Source organism: Macaca mulatta, chromosome 13, assembly GCF_049350105.2.
Source record: "Macaca mulatta isolate MMU2019108-1 chromosome 13, T2T-MMU8v2.0, whole genome shotgun sequence".
Taxonomy (NCBI): domain Eukaryota; kingdom Metazoa; phylum Chordata; class Mammalia; order Primates; family Cercopithecidae; genus Macaca; species Macaca mulatta.
The window spans coordinates 123,132,570-123,146,354 of record NC_133418.1 but is presented as its reverse complement, the minus strand read 5'-3'; the positions used below and the strand labels follow the sequence as shown (position 1 = coordinate 123,146,354).

The 13,785-nt window shown below is 52.1% G+C and overlaps 1 protein-coding gene across 6 annotated transcripts in view; it reads right to left on the bottom strand.

Annotated features, from left to right (window-relative positions):
• PXDN (peroxidasin) overlaps positions 1-13,785 on the bottom strand; it is a 112,684-nt gene that overhangs the window by 80,420 nt on the left and 18,479 nt on the right. The window lies entirely within an intron of this gene.

The following is a 13,785-nucleotide window of genomic DNA, read 5'->3' as shown; positions in this document are numbered from 1 at the left end:
TGTGATAACTCAGCCTGGCCTCCGGGCTTCCATCTCTGCGAAGAGAAGCAGGTGGATCCCACAGGAGGCACCTGGGAAGTCTGCGGCTAAGAGGTCTTCCCGCCCCAGTCCAGAGCAAAAACCCATTCCAGATTCCTGCAGGTAGTCGACTGCAGGCTGGGGAGGAGTAGGAGGGGCACCTGCCTCGACAGGAGACCCCTGGGGGCCGCCTCTCCCCACTGGCCGCTCCAGCGCCACAGGCTGTCTCCCTCACAGCCCGGGGTGGCTACACCAGCGGCCGTGCCTCCAAATGGACCCCGGGTGGCGGGAGCCTCAGCCCCCATGAATGCTCGTGTGCTCAGGGCCTTGGTGTGTGCTCCTGGTACTTGCAGAAGCCGCAGTGCCTCTGGAGTACGGGGGCACAGACTGAGGGGGGCACCTGAGGCCCCGGGCCCCCGAGAGGTGAGAGGTGGGCAGCCAGGCAACCCCAATGCCGCCTGCTCCAGAGAACTGCATATCCCCGTAAGTGTCCTGGGGTGTTCACTGACCCCATTTTTTTGGTATTGCTTAAAAAGCGACACGAGAAGAGAACTTTAGAGTTCTCCTTCCTCAGCAGGCGGGAAGGAGCTTCCATAGCCAGGAAGGCACAGGCTCCCAGGCTCTCCTGTGTGGGACAGGCACGCAGGTCACAAGAGACAGCCAAAGTTCGTGTCACCCTGAAACATGGCCCAGCCTGGGCAACCTACGGTAATACTGGGATTGGCAGCTTTGGAAATGGCCTTCGGATAAAAAGGTTCAAGAAAGCGCATCCGTCACCTTCGGTGGCCTCCCCGCCACAACAGCCATCCATATCCAGGACACCGTTGTTTTTTTCAACTGCCTCCTTTATTGCTCTTACATCTGCACTTGACTCTCATGGATTTACACGTCACACCCACAGCACCCTGGGTAGGCAGTTGAGGGGCCAACCCCGGCCCAGGTCAAGCCCTCCAAAACCCCAGGAGCCACCTTGGGAAGGTTCCCCTGACCCCAGACCTCCTGCACCCTGGCCCACTCTGCTCCCATGCCTGTGACAGGAGAGCAGGTCTTGCCTCTGCCAAGACGACGGAGCTACTGTGGGAGGAGGGACCCTGCCAGTCACACTTTCTAGAACTTCCAACCCCTCCCTCATCAACACCAATCCTCACCCAGCAATGACCACAGGTCCACGCTCGGAGAAATGCCCCTCCCACAGCAGGCCCAGCGCGCGCGTTCCCTAAAAGGCCAGGAGGGGACATCTTTGCTTGAGGTGCAGATCATGGTCTTGCAGCTCCTGAATTCTGTCTCAGCAGCAGGAATGCAATGCGGCCACAGAAGATGCAACCCAGTGGCTGTGGCCAAGCTCCGGTAAGCTTTTATTTGTGGCACTGAAATTCCAATTCCATAAAACGTCCACATGATGAAATATTACTCCTTTTGATTTTTTCAACCATTTAGAAATGCAAAGTGCATAGCTCTTGGGCTGGACAAAAGCAAGCGTGGGTCAGACGGGGCCCTTGGCCAAGGGCGCAGGAGGTAGGGAGTCCCTCTCCAGGCTCTGGGAGCCTGGCCTGGCGCCCTTTCTTGCTCACCCTGTCCCAGATTAACCTCTTTCTAGCATTTGTCTTTTGGGAGCCTCAGGTTTTAGGTCACATATGAACATACCACCCATTAATACAAAGCTCCCCCCATCCCGGCTTACAAATAATCAATACACATCTGTTTGTTCATGCCCCCCCGCCCCCGGCTTACAAATAATCAATACACATCCATTCATGCACAGTTTACTCTTCGGGAAAAATAATCCAAAACTTCTTCCATGAGTGTTAAAAAATAAATCAGTATTTTTCCTGCCTTCCAGACAGAAAAACTTGGCCAGTTTTGCGTTCCTGAAAACTCCTTCCAATGAAAATTTCTTTCATTCTGCCCCAGAAAGACCCCGCTCCGGGGTTAAGGGCAAGGACAGTGGGGTCACGAGAGGGGAAGGAGCCGACGGTCATCTGCTAAAGAACCAGGCACGTGAAACAACTGCAGGAACTCCACATTTCCCACTAAGTATGTCCGGGAAAACGCTGCAGGCTGTCATCTGTCTAATTAGAAACAGCCGCAAAAACAGTGCCGGAGCGGGAGCCAATTCCCAGCAGAATCATGCAAATGAAATCCCAGATGAGGAGAAGTGGGAACTCAACTCAGCTTCTGCTGAGAAATTGTAAACGCCTTCCTGTTATGAAAACAGGACACAGGTGTAAATAAGGGGCTGTATCTTCTAACTCAAGGAACACGCCACGGTGCAGGGCGGGTGTCGTCCCCAGCATCCCAGAAGCACAGAGCAACTCAGCCACAGGTCAGCCGGCTCTCTGGTGGAGCCTGGTCTCCAGCCCTGGCCTGCAGCAGCCAAACAAGCTGCAGATGGAAACAGCCAGGGAAATGCAGAGTGGACCACTTCCCAGGCTCTGAGCACAGGGACCCGGGTGGCAGGTAACTCAGGTCTGGCGGAGCGTGGACCACTTCCCAGGCTCTGAGCACAGGGGCCAGAGTGGCAGGTAACTCAGGTCTGGCAGCCACAGGCAGCTTCTTTCTCATGGAAAGGCCTCACCTCCCTGCCCAGCCCAACCTCTGCAGGATGAATATCTTCCACACTCAGGGTTAAGGTACTTGCCCGGGGAGACCAAAATGTGTGTGTATGACACAGACATAGTTTTTTCAGGCAAACAATACAGCCCTCACCCAGCTGCTCGGAGCAAGTGTTGGTCTTTTCTACTTTGACGGCAGGTGGTGGAGTGTTGGCCAAAGACAAGGCAACAGGCAGGCCTGGGGCACAGTCCACCTGTGCCACCTGACTGGCTGTGGCTTCCTGGACAGATGCGTGGGCCTCTCTGAGCCTCAGTGTACATATCTATAAATCCAGGGTGGCAGGCCGGGCGCAGTGGCTCACGCCTGTAATCCCAGCACTTTGAGAGGCCGAGGGTGGATCACCTGAGGTCAGGAGTTCGAGACCAGCCTGACCAACATGGTGGAACCCTCAGCTCTACTAAAAATACAAATATTAGCTGGGCATGGTGGTGCACACCTGTAATCCCAGCTACTCGGGAGGCTGAGGCAGAAGAATCACTTGAACCTGGGAGGTGAAGGTTGTGGTGAGCCGAGATAGTGCCACCGCACTCCAGCCTGGGCAACAGAGTGAGACTCCATCTCAGAAAACCAAAACAAAAGAAAACAAAACAGGGTGGCAACATCGCTTGCCTCCCAGGACTGCAGCAAGTACCGGATGAAATAAGAGGTGTACGGTGGGAAGCTGGTGGTTGAGGAGGACCAGCGTGGGAGGTGGCGGGTGGGCTGGGCACAGGGACACCTTCTACCTGGGGCGAGGGGTTGGCAAGGGACTCAGTGTACAGCATCCTCCTCAGAAAGAGATAGGCACCTCCAATCATGTGGCAGGGCCCACAGTGAGGTCCCGTCTGGGGCCTTATGCCCTGGTGGTACCTCTCATGCCCTCCCAGCCCCGTCTCCATCAGTACGGGGTAACCACTCTAGACACCTCTGTTTGACCCCAAGGACAAACATAAGGGGCTGAAAAATGATGAAAGGATGCCCAGTTCCACTCCTTCATTTCGCACCACATGGACAGGTTCAGATAAGTGGGTCCCTGTGCCTAAAGTCACACAGCCCAACAGGGGCAGAAAAAGAAGGGGATGCTAGCCTCGCCCCCACCCAGCCCCATGTCCCCAAAATCCTGCCCCCTGGCCCATTCTCAACAGCCCCTTGGTAAGCATGATCTCTGCTGTGCTCAACCCTCCCCAATTTTAACTTGGTTAAGGTTTGTATACTATTGGGAAGACAATCGATGTCACACAGCCATCGATCTTAAAATGCTAAGGCCTCCCCAAATCTGACGTCTAGAAACGCTGGCCCTGAGAAAGCTCCCTCGCCATCCTCTTGGCTGAGGCCACTCCCGAGAAGAAAAGCCTGCTTGGCTGGTGAATTCTTGGCCTTTCCCAACAATAGATTAATGCCTAAACTGGCTGGTGGAAAGTCTGACAGGCGCAGGGATTCCCGCAGCTGTCTGTCCACTATTCAAGGCCTCTTTGTTCTCGGTTCTGCGGATCAGGCCAAATGCCTCTCGCCCGGGGCTATCTGATTCAACTGGGCTCAGCAGCTTTTCCTGACTGGTAACCACACAACCAGGAAACAATGGGGTCCACACACTAACGGAAAGACTTCACACACCCCTGAATCTTTGTAAACTCCCATTGACAAAAGAAAAACTTGCAACAATAGACTCACCTAATTTACCTAACAGATGAAAAGAATCAGGTCACCAAATTGTTGATGTGGGAAACTTACTTACAGGTCTTCTAATAAATGCAGACAGAATCACGAAATAGCTGATCCTGAGCCTGGAACCACATGGACTACTCTACTGACCTGCAGCATGGACGTCCTCTACTAACCTACTCCACTAACCAACCACCCAGAGCTACTCTACTAACCAGCTACCCAAACCTGCTCTACTAACCTACTCCACTAACCGACCACCCAGAGCTACTCTACTAACCAGCTACCCAAACCTGCTCTACTAACCTACTCCACTAACCGACCACCCAGAGCTACTCTACTAACCAGCTACCCAAACCTGCTCTACTAACCTACTCCACTAACCGACCACCCAGAGCTACTCTACTAACCAGCTACCCAAACCTGCTCTACTAACCTACTCCACTAACCGACCACCCAGAGCTACTCTACTAACCAGCTACCCAAACCTACTCTACTAACCTACTCCACTAACCGACCACCCAGAGCTACTCTACTAACCAGCTACCCAAACCTGCTCTACTAACCTACTCCACTAACCGACCACCCAGAGCTACTCTACTAACCAGCTACCCAAACCTGCTCTACTAACCTACTCCACTAACCGACCACCCAGAGCTACTCTACTAACCAGCTACCCAAACCTGCTCTACTAACCTACTCTGCTAACCGACCACCCAGAGCTACTCTAACCAACTACCCAAACCTGCTCTACTAACCTACTCTGCTAACCGACCACCCAGAGCTATTCTACTAACCAACTACCCAAACCCACCCTACCCACTAACCGACCACCCAAAACTACTCTACTAACCAGCTACCCAAACCTGCTCTACTAACCTACTCTGCTAACCGACCACCCAGAGCTACTCTACTAACCAATTACCCAAACCTGTTCTACTTACCTACTCTGCTAACTGACCACCCAAAGCTATTCTACTAACCAACTACCCAAACCGGCTTTACTAACCTACTCTGCTAACCGACCACCCGAAGCTATTCTAACCAACTACCCAAACCTGCTCTACTAACCCACTCTGCTAACCAACCACCCAAAGCTATTCTACTAACCAACTACCCAAACCTGCACTACTAACCTACTCTGCTAACCGACCACCCGAAGCTACTCTACTAACCAACTACCCAAACCTGCTCTACTTACCTACTCTGCTAACTGACCACCCAAAGCTATTCTAACCAACTACCCAAACCTGCACTACTAACCTACTCTGCTAACCTACCACCCAAAGCTATTCTACTAACCAACTACCCAAACCCACCCTACCCACTAACCAACCACCCAAAGCTATTCTAACCAACTACCCAAACCTGCTCTGCTAACCTACTCTAACTGACCACCCAAAGCTAGTCTACGAACCTACCATCCAAACCTACTCTACTAACCTACTCCACTAACCAACCTCCCAAAACTACTCAACCTACTCTACTAACCTACCATCCAAACCTACTCTACTAACCTACTACCCAAAGCTACTCTACTAACCTACCCAAACCTACTCTACTCACCTACTCCCTTAACCTACCACCCAAACCTACTTTACTAACCCACTCCACTAACCTACCACCCAAACCTACTCTACCAACCTACTCCACTAACCTACCATCCAAAATGATATGGTTTGGCTGTGTCCCCACCCAAATCTCATCTTGAATTCCCACATGTTGTGGGAGGGGCCTGGTGGAAGGTAATGAATCATGGGGGCAGGTCTTTCCCCTGCTGTTCTCGTGACAGTGAGTACGTCGCACGGGAGCTGATGGTGGTATAAGGTGGAGTTTCCCTGCAAAAGTTCTCTCTTTTTGCCTGCTGCCATCCATGTAAGACATGGCTTGCTCCTCCTTGCGTTCCGCCATGACTGTGAGGCCTCCCCAGCCACATGGAACTGTAAGTCCATTAAACCCTTTTTTCTGTATAAATTACCCAGTCTCGGGTATCTTTATCAGCAGTGTGAAAACAGACTAATACACAAACCTACTCTATTAACTTACCACCCAAAGCTGCTCTACTCACCTACTCCACTAACCTACCACCCAAAGTGACTCTACTAACCAACTACCCAAACCTACTCTATTCACCTATTCCACTAACCTGCCATTCAAACCTACTCTACTCACCTACTCTACTAACCTACCACCCAAACCTACTCTACTCACCTATTCCACTAACCTACCACCCAATTCTACGAACCTACTCCACTAACCTAAAACTCAAAGCTACTCCACTAACCTACCACCTAAACCTGCCACACTGTTTACCACACTAATCCAACATATGAATCTACTGTACTAACCTGCCACACTCCCCGCCCTGCCACACTCACCCACTCTGCCCATCCCACAGGGGAGTCCTGAGCCCCTCCTGTGAGTCACTCTTTTTGTCTGGTGTCCCCACCCAAAGGAATTCAAGCCCAGAGTTTTAGGAGAGAGACTGCGCAATTCCCAGGATGGCGGCTGACCAGGAAGGGTGTTGCCAACACTGGAAACATGGACAGAGCAGAGGACAGAGGGGACGCAGAGGGTCCCTGGGGTCAGGGGAACAGAAGAAAGGCTGGCGTGCAGCAGGTACGCCTGCGGGGACAGCAGAGCCCCGGCCCACCTGACACACGTGGGGGCGGCACAGCCCCGGCCCACCTGACGCCTGCAGGGACGGCACAACCCTGGCCCACCTGATGCGCGTGGGGATGGCACAGCCCTGGCCCACCTGATGCGCGTGGGGATGGCACAACCCTGGCCCACCTGATGTGCGTGGGGATGGCAGAGCCGGGCCCACCTGCAGAGATGGTCTTCAGGAGCCCAGGGGCCAGTAACTTAGGCACACACAGGGTGACCCCAGGCAGCACACACAGGGTGACACAGGACAGAGACTATCTTCAGGAATCTGGAGGCCAGCAACATCCGCACACGTGGGGTGACGCGGGCAGGGCGTGTGTGGTCCCTTTAGGGCTGCTGGGTCTCCAGGCCTTTCTAGGCGTCCTTTCTCTGGTGATGTCCAGTACTCTGGTTGAGCCCGGTCTCCAGCTCTGGCCTGCCACAGCCAAACAGGCTGAGGAAGAAATGGCCAGGGCAGGGCAGAGCGGGCAGCTCCCAGCACCTGCCACCGCATGTGGTCCACGGCAACCTGCCACGACTCCAGCCCAAAGAGGGGTTCTTATGGCCATGGAGGAAGCCCGGCCCCGAAGACCATACCACGCAGATGGCGTATGAGGGGCACACCCAGGACACGCTGAGAGCCACGCAAGATCCTTGCAAAGGCAAACACTGGGCACAGTAGCCGAGCTCAGATGCCAGGGGCTGGCTGCACTGGCGCACTCACGGCTCCTTAGACCAGCGAGCCGGCCTGGCGCCCTGCAGCCATGCCTCCCGCCTGAGTTACTCGGAGTGGGGCTTGCTCCACACCTTCTCACACCACCTGCTCCCCACGTGGGACCGGAGCCAGGGGAGGCAGCCACCCACCTTTGCCCGTCAGCCACAGCCTGGCAGTCCCCTAAGAGGACACCCCATGGAGACAGGCCCTCCCCAGGCAGCACCGGGCAGCACCCGACCCAGCCAGGCTCTGTCCCAGGCCCTGCTGGATGAGGCCCCCAAGTCTGTGCCCCGGTCACTGTTCTCTCCCCAGCACGAATCCTTACACACACCACACAAAGCCTGTGTGCCTCGAGGGTCCATGGAACCTAAGAGGGGACACTGGGCTTGCAGGAGGCATCGAACTCCCCGCCGGTCCCTGTCGACCTGCCTGCTTGGCTCCCTAGGGCCCCTGTGCCTCTAACAGCGGCCTCCAAGACCTCTCTGGACTCTCACCACAGCCCTCTGGTTTCAGCCCTCTGGTCTCAGCCCCCACGGCCAGCTGTTGATCCCTGAACATTTTCAAGTTCAAGTTCTCAGGAGACAGCATCACCTAGGCTAAGCCTGACCATCAGCGACTAGCACCTGGACCACTGTCCTGGGTCAGGCGCCCACCTGGGTCCAACCAGCTGTGATCCAGAAGGACCAGGTCATGTGACACACATGGCAAACTGGGTTGGTCAGGGTTCTCCAGAGAAATGGAGACCACAGGATGTGTGTACATGCATGTGTGTTTGTGTGTGTGTTTGTGAAAGAGAGAGAGAGGGACGGAGAGATGCAGAGAGAGAGAGGGAGGGATGCAGAGAGAGGGAGGGATGCAGAGAGAGAGGGAGGGATGCAGAGAGAGGGAGGGATGCAGAGAGAGAGGGAGGGATGCAGAGAGAGGGAGGGATGCAGAGAGAGAGGGAGGAAGGGATGCAGAGAGAGAGGGAGGGATGCAGAGGGAGGGAGGGAGGGATGCAGAGGGAGGGAGGGAGGGATGCAGAGGGAGGGAGGGAGGGATGCAGAGGGAGGGAGGGAGGGATGCAGAGGGAGGGAGGGAGGGATGCAGAGGGAAGGAGGGAGGGATGCAGAGGGAGAGGTGGGGTTGAGGGTGACGAAAGAGGCAGAGAGAGGGAGGTGTATTTTAAGGAGCTGGCTGAGATGGTAGTGGCTTGGCAAGTCCAGAGTCTGCAGGGGGTGCCTTGCTCCATGCCTTCTCACACCACCTGCTCCTCACACAGGACCAGGGCCTGGGGAGGCAGCCATCCACCTTTGCCTCTCAGATACAGCTCTCTCTGCATCTCTTTCTCTCTCTCTGCATCCTTTCTCTCTCTCTCTCTCTCTCTCTCTCTCTCTCTCTCTCACACACACACACACACACACACACACACACACACACACACGAATGTACACACATCCTGTGGTTTCCATTTCTCTGAAGAACGCTGACCAACCCAGTGTTCGCAATGTGTATCACAAGACCTGGTCCTCCTGGACTGCAGCTGGTTGGACCTGGGTGGGCACCTGACCCAGGACAGCAGGCCACATGCTGGCCACTTACTGATGCTACAGCCCCGGGGGAAGCATGGTAGTCACAGCTCCAGTCCAAAAGCCGCCTCTGCTGGTGGAATTCCCTCCCGCTCAGGGGAGGTCAGCCTTTATTCTGTTAAGGCCTTCAACTAATTGGACGAGGTCCACCCACAACACAGAGGACAGTTGGCTTTACTCAAAATCTCCAGATTTAAATGTTACTGTCCTCTAAAAACCCCTTCACAGAAACATCCAGAATAATGTCTGATCACATATCTGGGTGCAGTGGCCCAGCCAAGTCAACATAAAATTCAGCAACACAGGCAGGCAGGCAGCGTGGCTGAGGACAGGGCTCCTTCACGTAGAAGGTGCGAATGTGGCAGGCAGCGGAGACGAAGCCACCTTGGGAGAAGTGTCAGAATTCAAACAACCGAACGGGAATAGTTTAAACAACTGTATGGGTTAATTGAGGTGGTTCCTGTTCGGAAAGACCCAGTGTGCTCTTTGAGTTGAGCAAAATAAATGGATGAATCATGTTATCCCACTGGGCATTCATCCAGGATTCAGCCAACCGGCAGGCAGGAAGCCCCTCTTCACAAACCAAGCCCAGGAAGTAACTGACTCCAGACTCTACTGAAACAGATTGAGTTTTGCTTGTTGCTTTTCTAAAAGCCTCAAATCAGCCAGGCACAGTGGCTCACGCCTGTAATCCCAGCACTTTGGGAGGCCAAGGTGGGTGGATCATGAGGTCAGGAGATCGAGACCATCCTGGCTAACACAGTGAAACCCTGTCTCCACTAAAAATACAAAAAAGTAGCCGGGCGTGGTAGTGGGCGCCTGTGGTCCCAGCTACTCGGGAGGCTGAGGCAGGAGAATGGCGTGAACCCGGGAGGCAGAGCTTGGAGCGAGCCGAGATCGCGCCCCTGTGCTCCAGCCTGGGCGACAGAGAGATTCCATCTCAAAAAAATAAATACATAAATAAAATAAAAGCTCCAAATCAGGCTGTGTTTTAATGACCTCCACTGAGGAAATGAATCATAAAATGGAATCAAGAAATATTTATACCAAATAGTTACTAAGAGACTCAAAGGGGATCTGACCTAGGGGACTTCCCACATACACGTGACTTGTTAGGAAGACGAGAAAGGCAAGCCAGGCTGATGAGTGAATGAGGAAATGCTTTTTAAAGCGCCAAGTAGACAGTTTTATCAATGAGAAAATACCACAGGACAAAGAGGTATGCGAGAAATAATGAACCCAAGAGGGCTGACAACGGACAGGCTGAAAATGAACTATCAGGAAGTTTCTGAGCGAGCGGACACAAAATAGAACATGTAAAAAGAATAAAATTAAGCCAAGCAGTCCCTCTTGAAAGTTCTCCATGTGGACGTCTTCACTTGACCTCAGGTTATTCCGGTCACCAGCCAGCATGGCCATTCCCTCACCCCGGGACTGTGATGCTGATGCAGTCTCCTCTCTCGGCACTGAGTCCTCAGAGTCCCGGTGGCTTGGCAGTCCCTCTCCAGTGAGAAATTGAGAACAGGAGAATCTCAACGCAGCATCCACTGTGTGCAATGCATGGGTTATCCCAGCATCCAGATTCTAGCTGGCTGTGATCCTCAGAAGAACTGGAACATATTCACCCACATCATTTTCTTTGGAGCTTTATTTTCTCAACAACCAGTTGAAAAAGCCTGCTAGACACAGAACTCTGAGGAACCTCCCAGCAAAGGAGGCTTCTCTAACCTCCCCTCAAAAAATATAATAAAGTTGTATTTTAAAATCAGTGCATTCTGAACTTAGGAGAAAAGAGGTGTGCGTCTACAGATGGGGCTCCTTCCATAGCTACCTCCTTCTCTATGACCCTCTAGCTGGGCTTCCAACACCATTCTTGAAATATGGGAGGGGGTACAAGGAAGCAGGGACAGGCTGTGGCTCAAGGGGCACAGGGTTACACGGCAGGGTGTGCCTCACAGCCTGACCCCTTCTGGACTACTAGCACCTAACAGCCTGCTGCTGTCACCAGTGTGGGACACTTCACAGTGATTCCAGTAGTGAGGGATGGATGGATGGGTGCATGGGTAGGGAGCTAGATGGAAAGATGGATGTGTGGATGGATGGATGCACGCATCATGGATGGATAGACAGGTGGGTGATTATGGATGAATGGACAAATGGATGGACTAATGAATGGATAGATGAATGAATGGATGAATGGATAGATGAATGAATGGATTAATGGATGGACGGATGGATGAATAGATGGATGAGTGGCTATGGATGAATGGACAGTTGGACTAATGAATGGATACATTGATGGCTGACTGGAAAATGGATGAATAGTTATGAATGAATGGACAGATGGATGAATGAATCAATGAATGGAAGAAAGAATAGATGGATGAGTGGTTATGAATGAATGAACAGATAGATGGACTAATGAATGGAAAGGTGGATGAATGAATGCATTAATGATGGATAGATGGAGGGATAGAAGGATGAATAAATAGATGGATGTGTGGTTATGGATGAATGGAAAGATGGATAAACTAATGAATGGATGAATGAATGGATTAATGGGTGGATGGATGACTGGATAAATAGATGGACAAGTGGTTATGGATGAATGGACAGATGAACTAATAAATGCGTAGACTGATGAATGAGTAAATTAATGGATGGATAGAAGAATAGATGGTTGGGTCATTACAGATGAATGGACAGATGGATGGACTAATGAATGGATGGATGGATAAATGGATAGGTGATTATGAATGGACAGAAGGATAGATTAATAAATGAGCAGATGGATGAATGAATGGATTAATGGACAGATGGATGGATAGATGGATGAATGAATGGATGAAAGAGGGATTATGGATGGATGGGTAAACATGTGAATGGATGGGGTGACAAGGGCACTGATCCAAGAAAATTATACAATGAAAAAAACATGCACAAGAAAACAAGTGTTCAAGACTCCTATCAGCCACCTGTTGCCATGCCAATACAAACATCCCACGTGTTTGAGTAAACTACAATCATGAGTAATTGTATCTACTTTAACTGATATTTTAAAAATTAAAAGTGTTGCTCTGCTGGTTATAGATTTTTAGAAATATTTGCTTCATACCAGGATGCAACAAGTCTCATCTTATTCCCAAAAGGAAGTTTGGCTATGACTAGGAAAAGGAGCATAAATTTAATGACAAGGACTTCAGATAAACTGCAGCCTTTGTTTTCCACTGTTGAAACACACAGATACCATCGCATTCTGTCTAGAAAACCATGTTTCTTTCCCACAACAATTCTCAGTGAAGAAATCTTCCTGCCTGAGAGCTGTTATAGTCTTATTTTTGTCTCCGCAGAAAAAAATGTTAATCAAAGAGTTTCAATCAGTGCTAAGTCAAAATCTTTCCATCTCTACCAGCATCAGCCTTATATTTTATTTAAAATAAATCTGAATTTCCGTTTATATTGTCTGTAGTTCTTAGCAAAGACTTAACATAGATCTATGTGAGTATGACCCTTTAGAAATCGAGAACTGCTTTTTAAAAAATAAGGACAGGACTTTGGGAAGGGAAGGGCACACTCACGGATCATGTCCTGGACCCCCGGAATGCACAAAGTGCCGTCTCAAAAGGGAAAATCAGATGTTTCTTAAACATATAGGTCTGGTCTGTTAAGACAAAATTGCCATTCTAAAATGAAGTGAACACTCTGCTTCCTTGTAATTTCCTGTTTGCATCGAAGTATCCGTTTCAATTAAAGCCAGCCCATGAAGTAACGGCTGACTGAGCCCTGCGAGTCCCACACAGCCCACTCTCCACGCGGAGAAGCGCCACCGCCCCTCACAGCCATCCCAAGTCCCACACAGCCCACGCTCCACCCGGAGAAGCCCCACCACCCCTCACAGCCATCCCGAGTCCCACACAGCGCACGCTCCACCCGGAGAGGCGCCACCACCCCTCACAGCCATCCCGAGTCCCACACAGCCCACGCTCCACCCGGAGAAGCCCCACCACCCCTCACAGCCATCCCGAGTCCCACACAGCGCACGCTCCACCCGGAGAGGCGCCACCGCCCCTCACAGCCATCCCGAGTCCCTCCTGCTGCCTCTTCCTGACCCTACTTTGGACTTCTTTGGCACGGCCTCGTATTTCAATTTATCACACTTAAACGTGCAGGATTCCATGCAAGCCGGAATAATAAGCAGCTTCCACTGCAAGAGCATCTACTGTGCTTGGCCGTTGCTAGGAGGTTTGCACGCACACCCTTCCTTACTCCTCAGGACTCCTACAGATGGGGAAGCCGAGGCCTCAAGGGGTGCGGTCACATCCTCCAGGGAGCACATCTGGAAAGCACAGAGCAGGACCCCAGCTCAAGGCTGGCACATGCCCTGCACCTGCTGCTGGTTCCACCACACAGGTGCATTTTTCCTCAGCCCTCAATTAGGCAGCCTTCCCACCCCTCTCAAGAAGTCTCCACCACATCACACCACAGGTCAGTGGAGTCCAACCCCCTGCCCACCAGACCCGCTGGGAGTCAATCGCTGAGAGCCAGCTGAGATCATCTCATCCCAGCATCCGCCAGCGGGGCCTC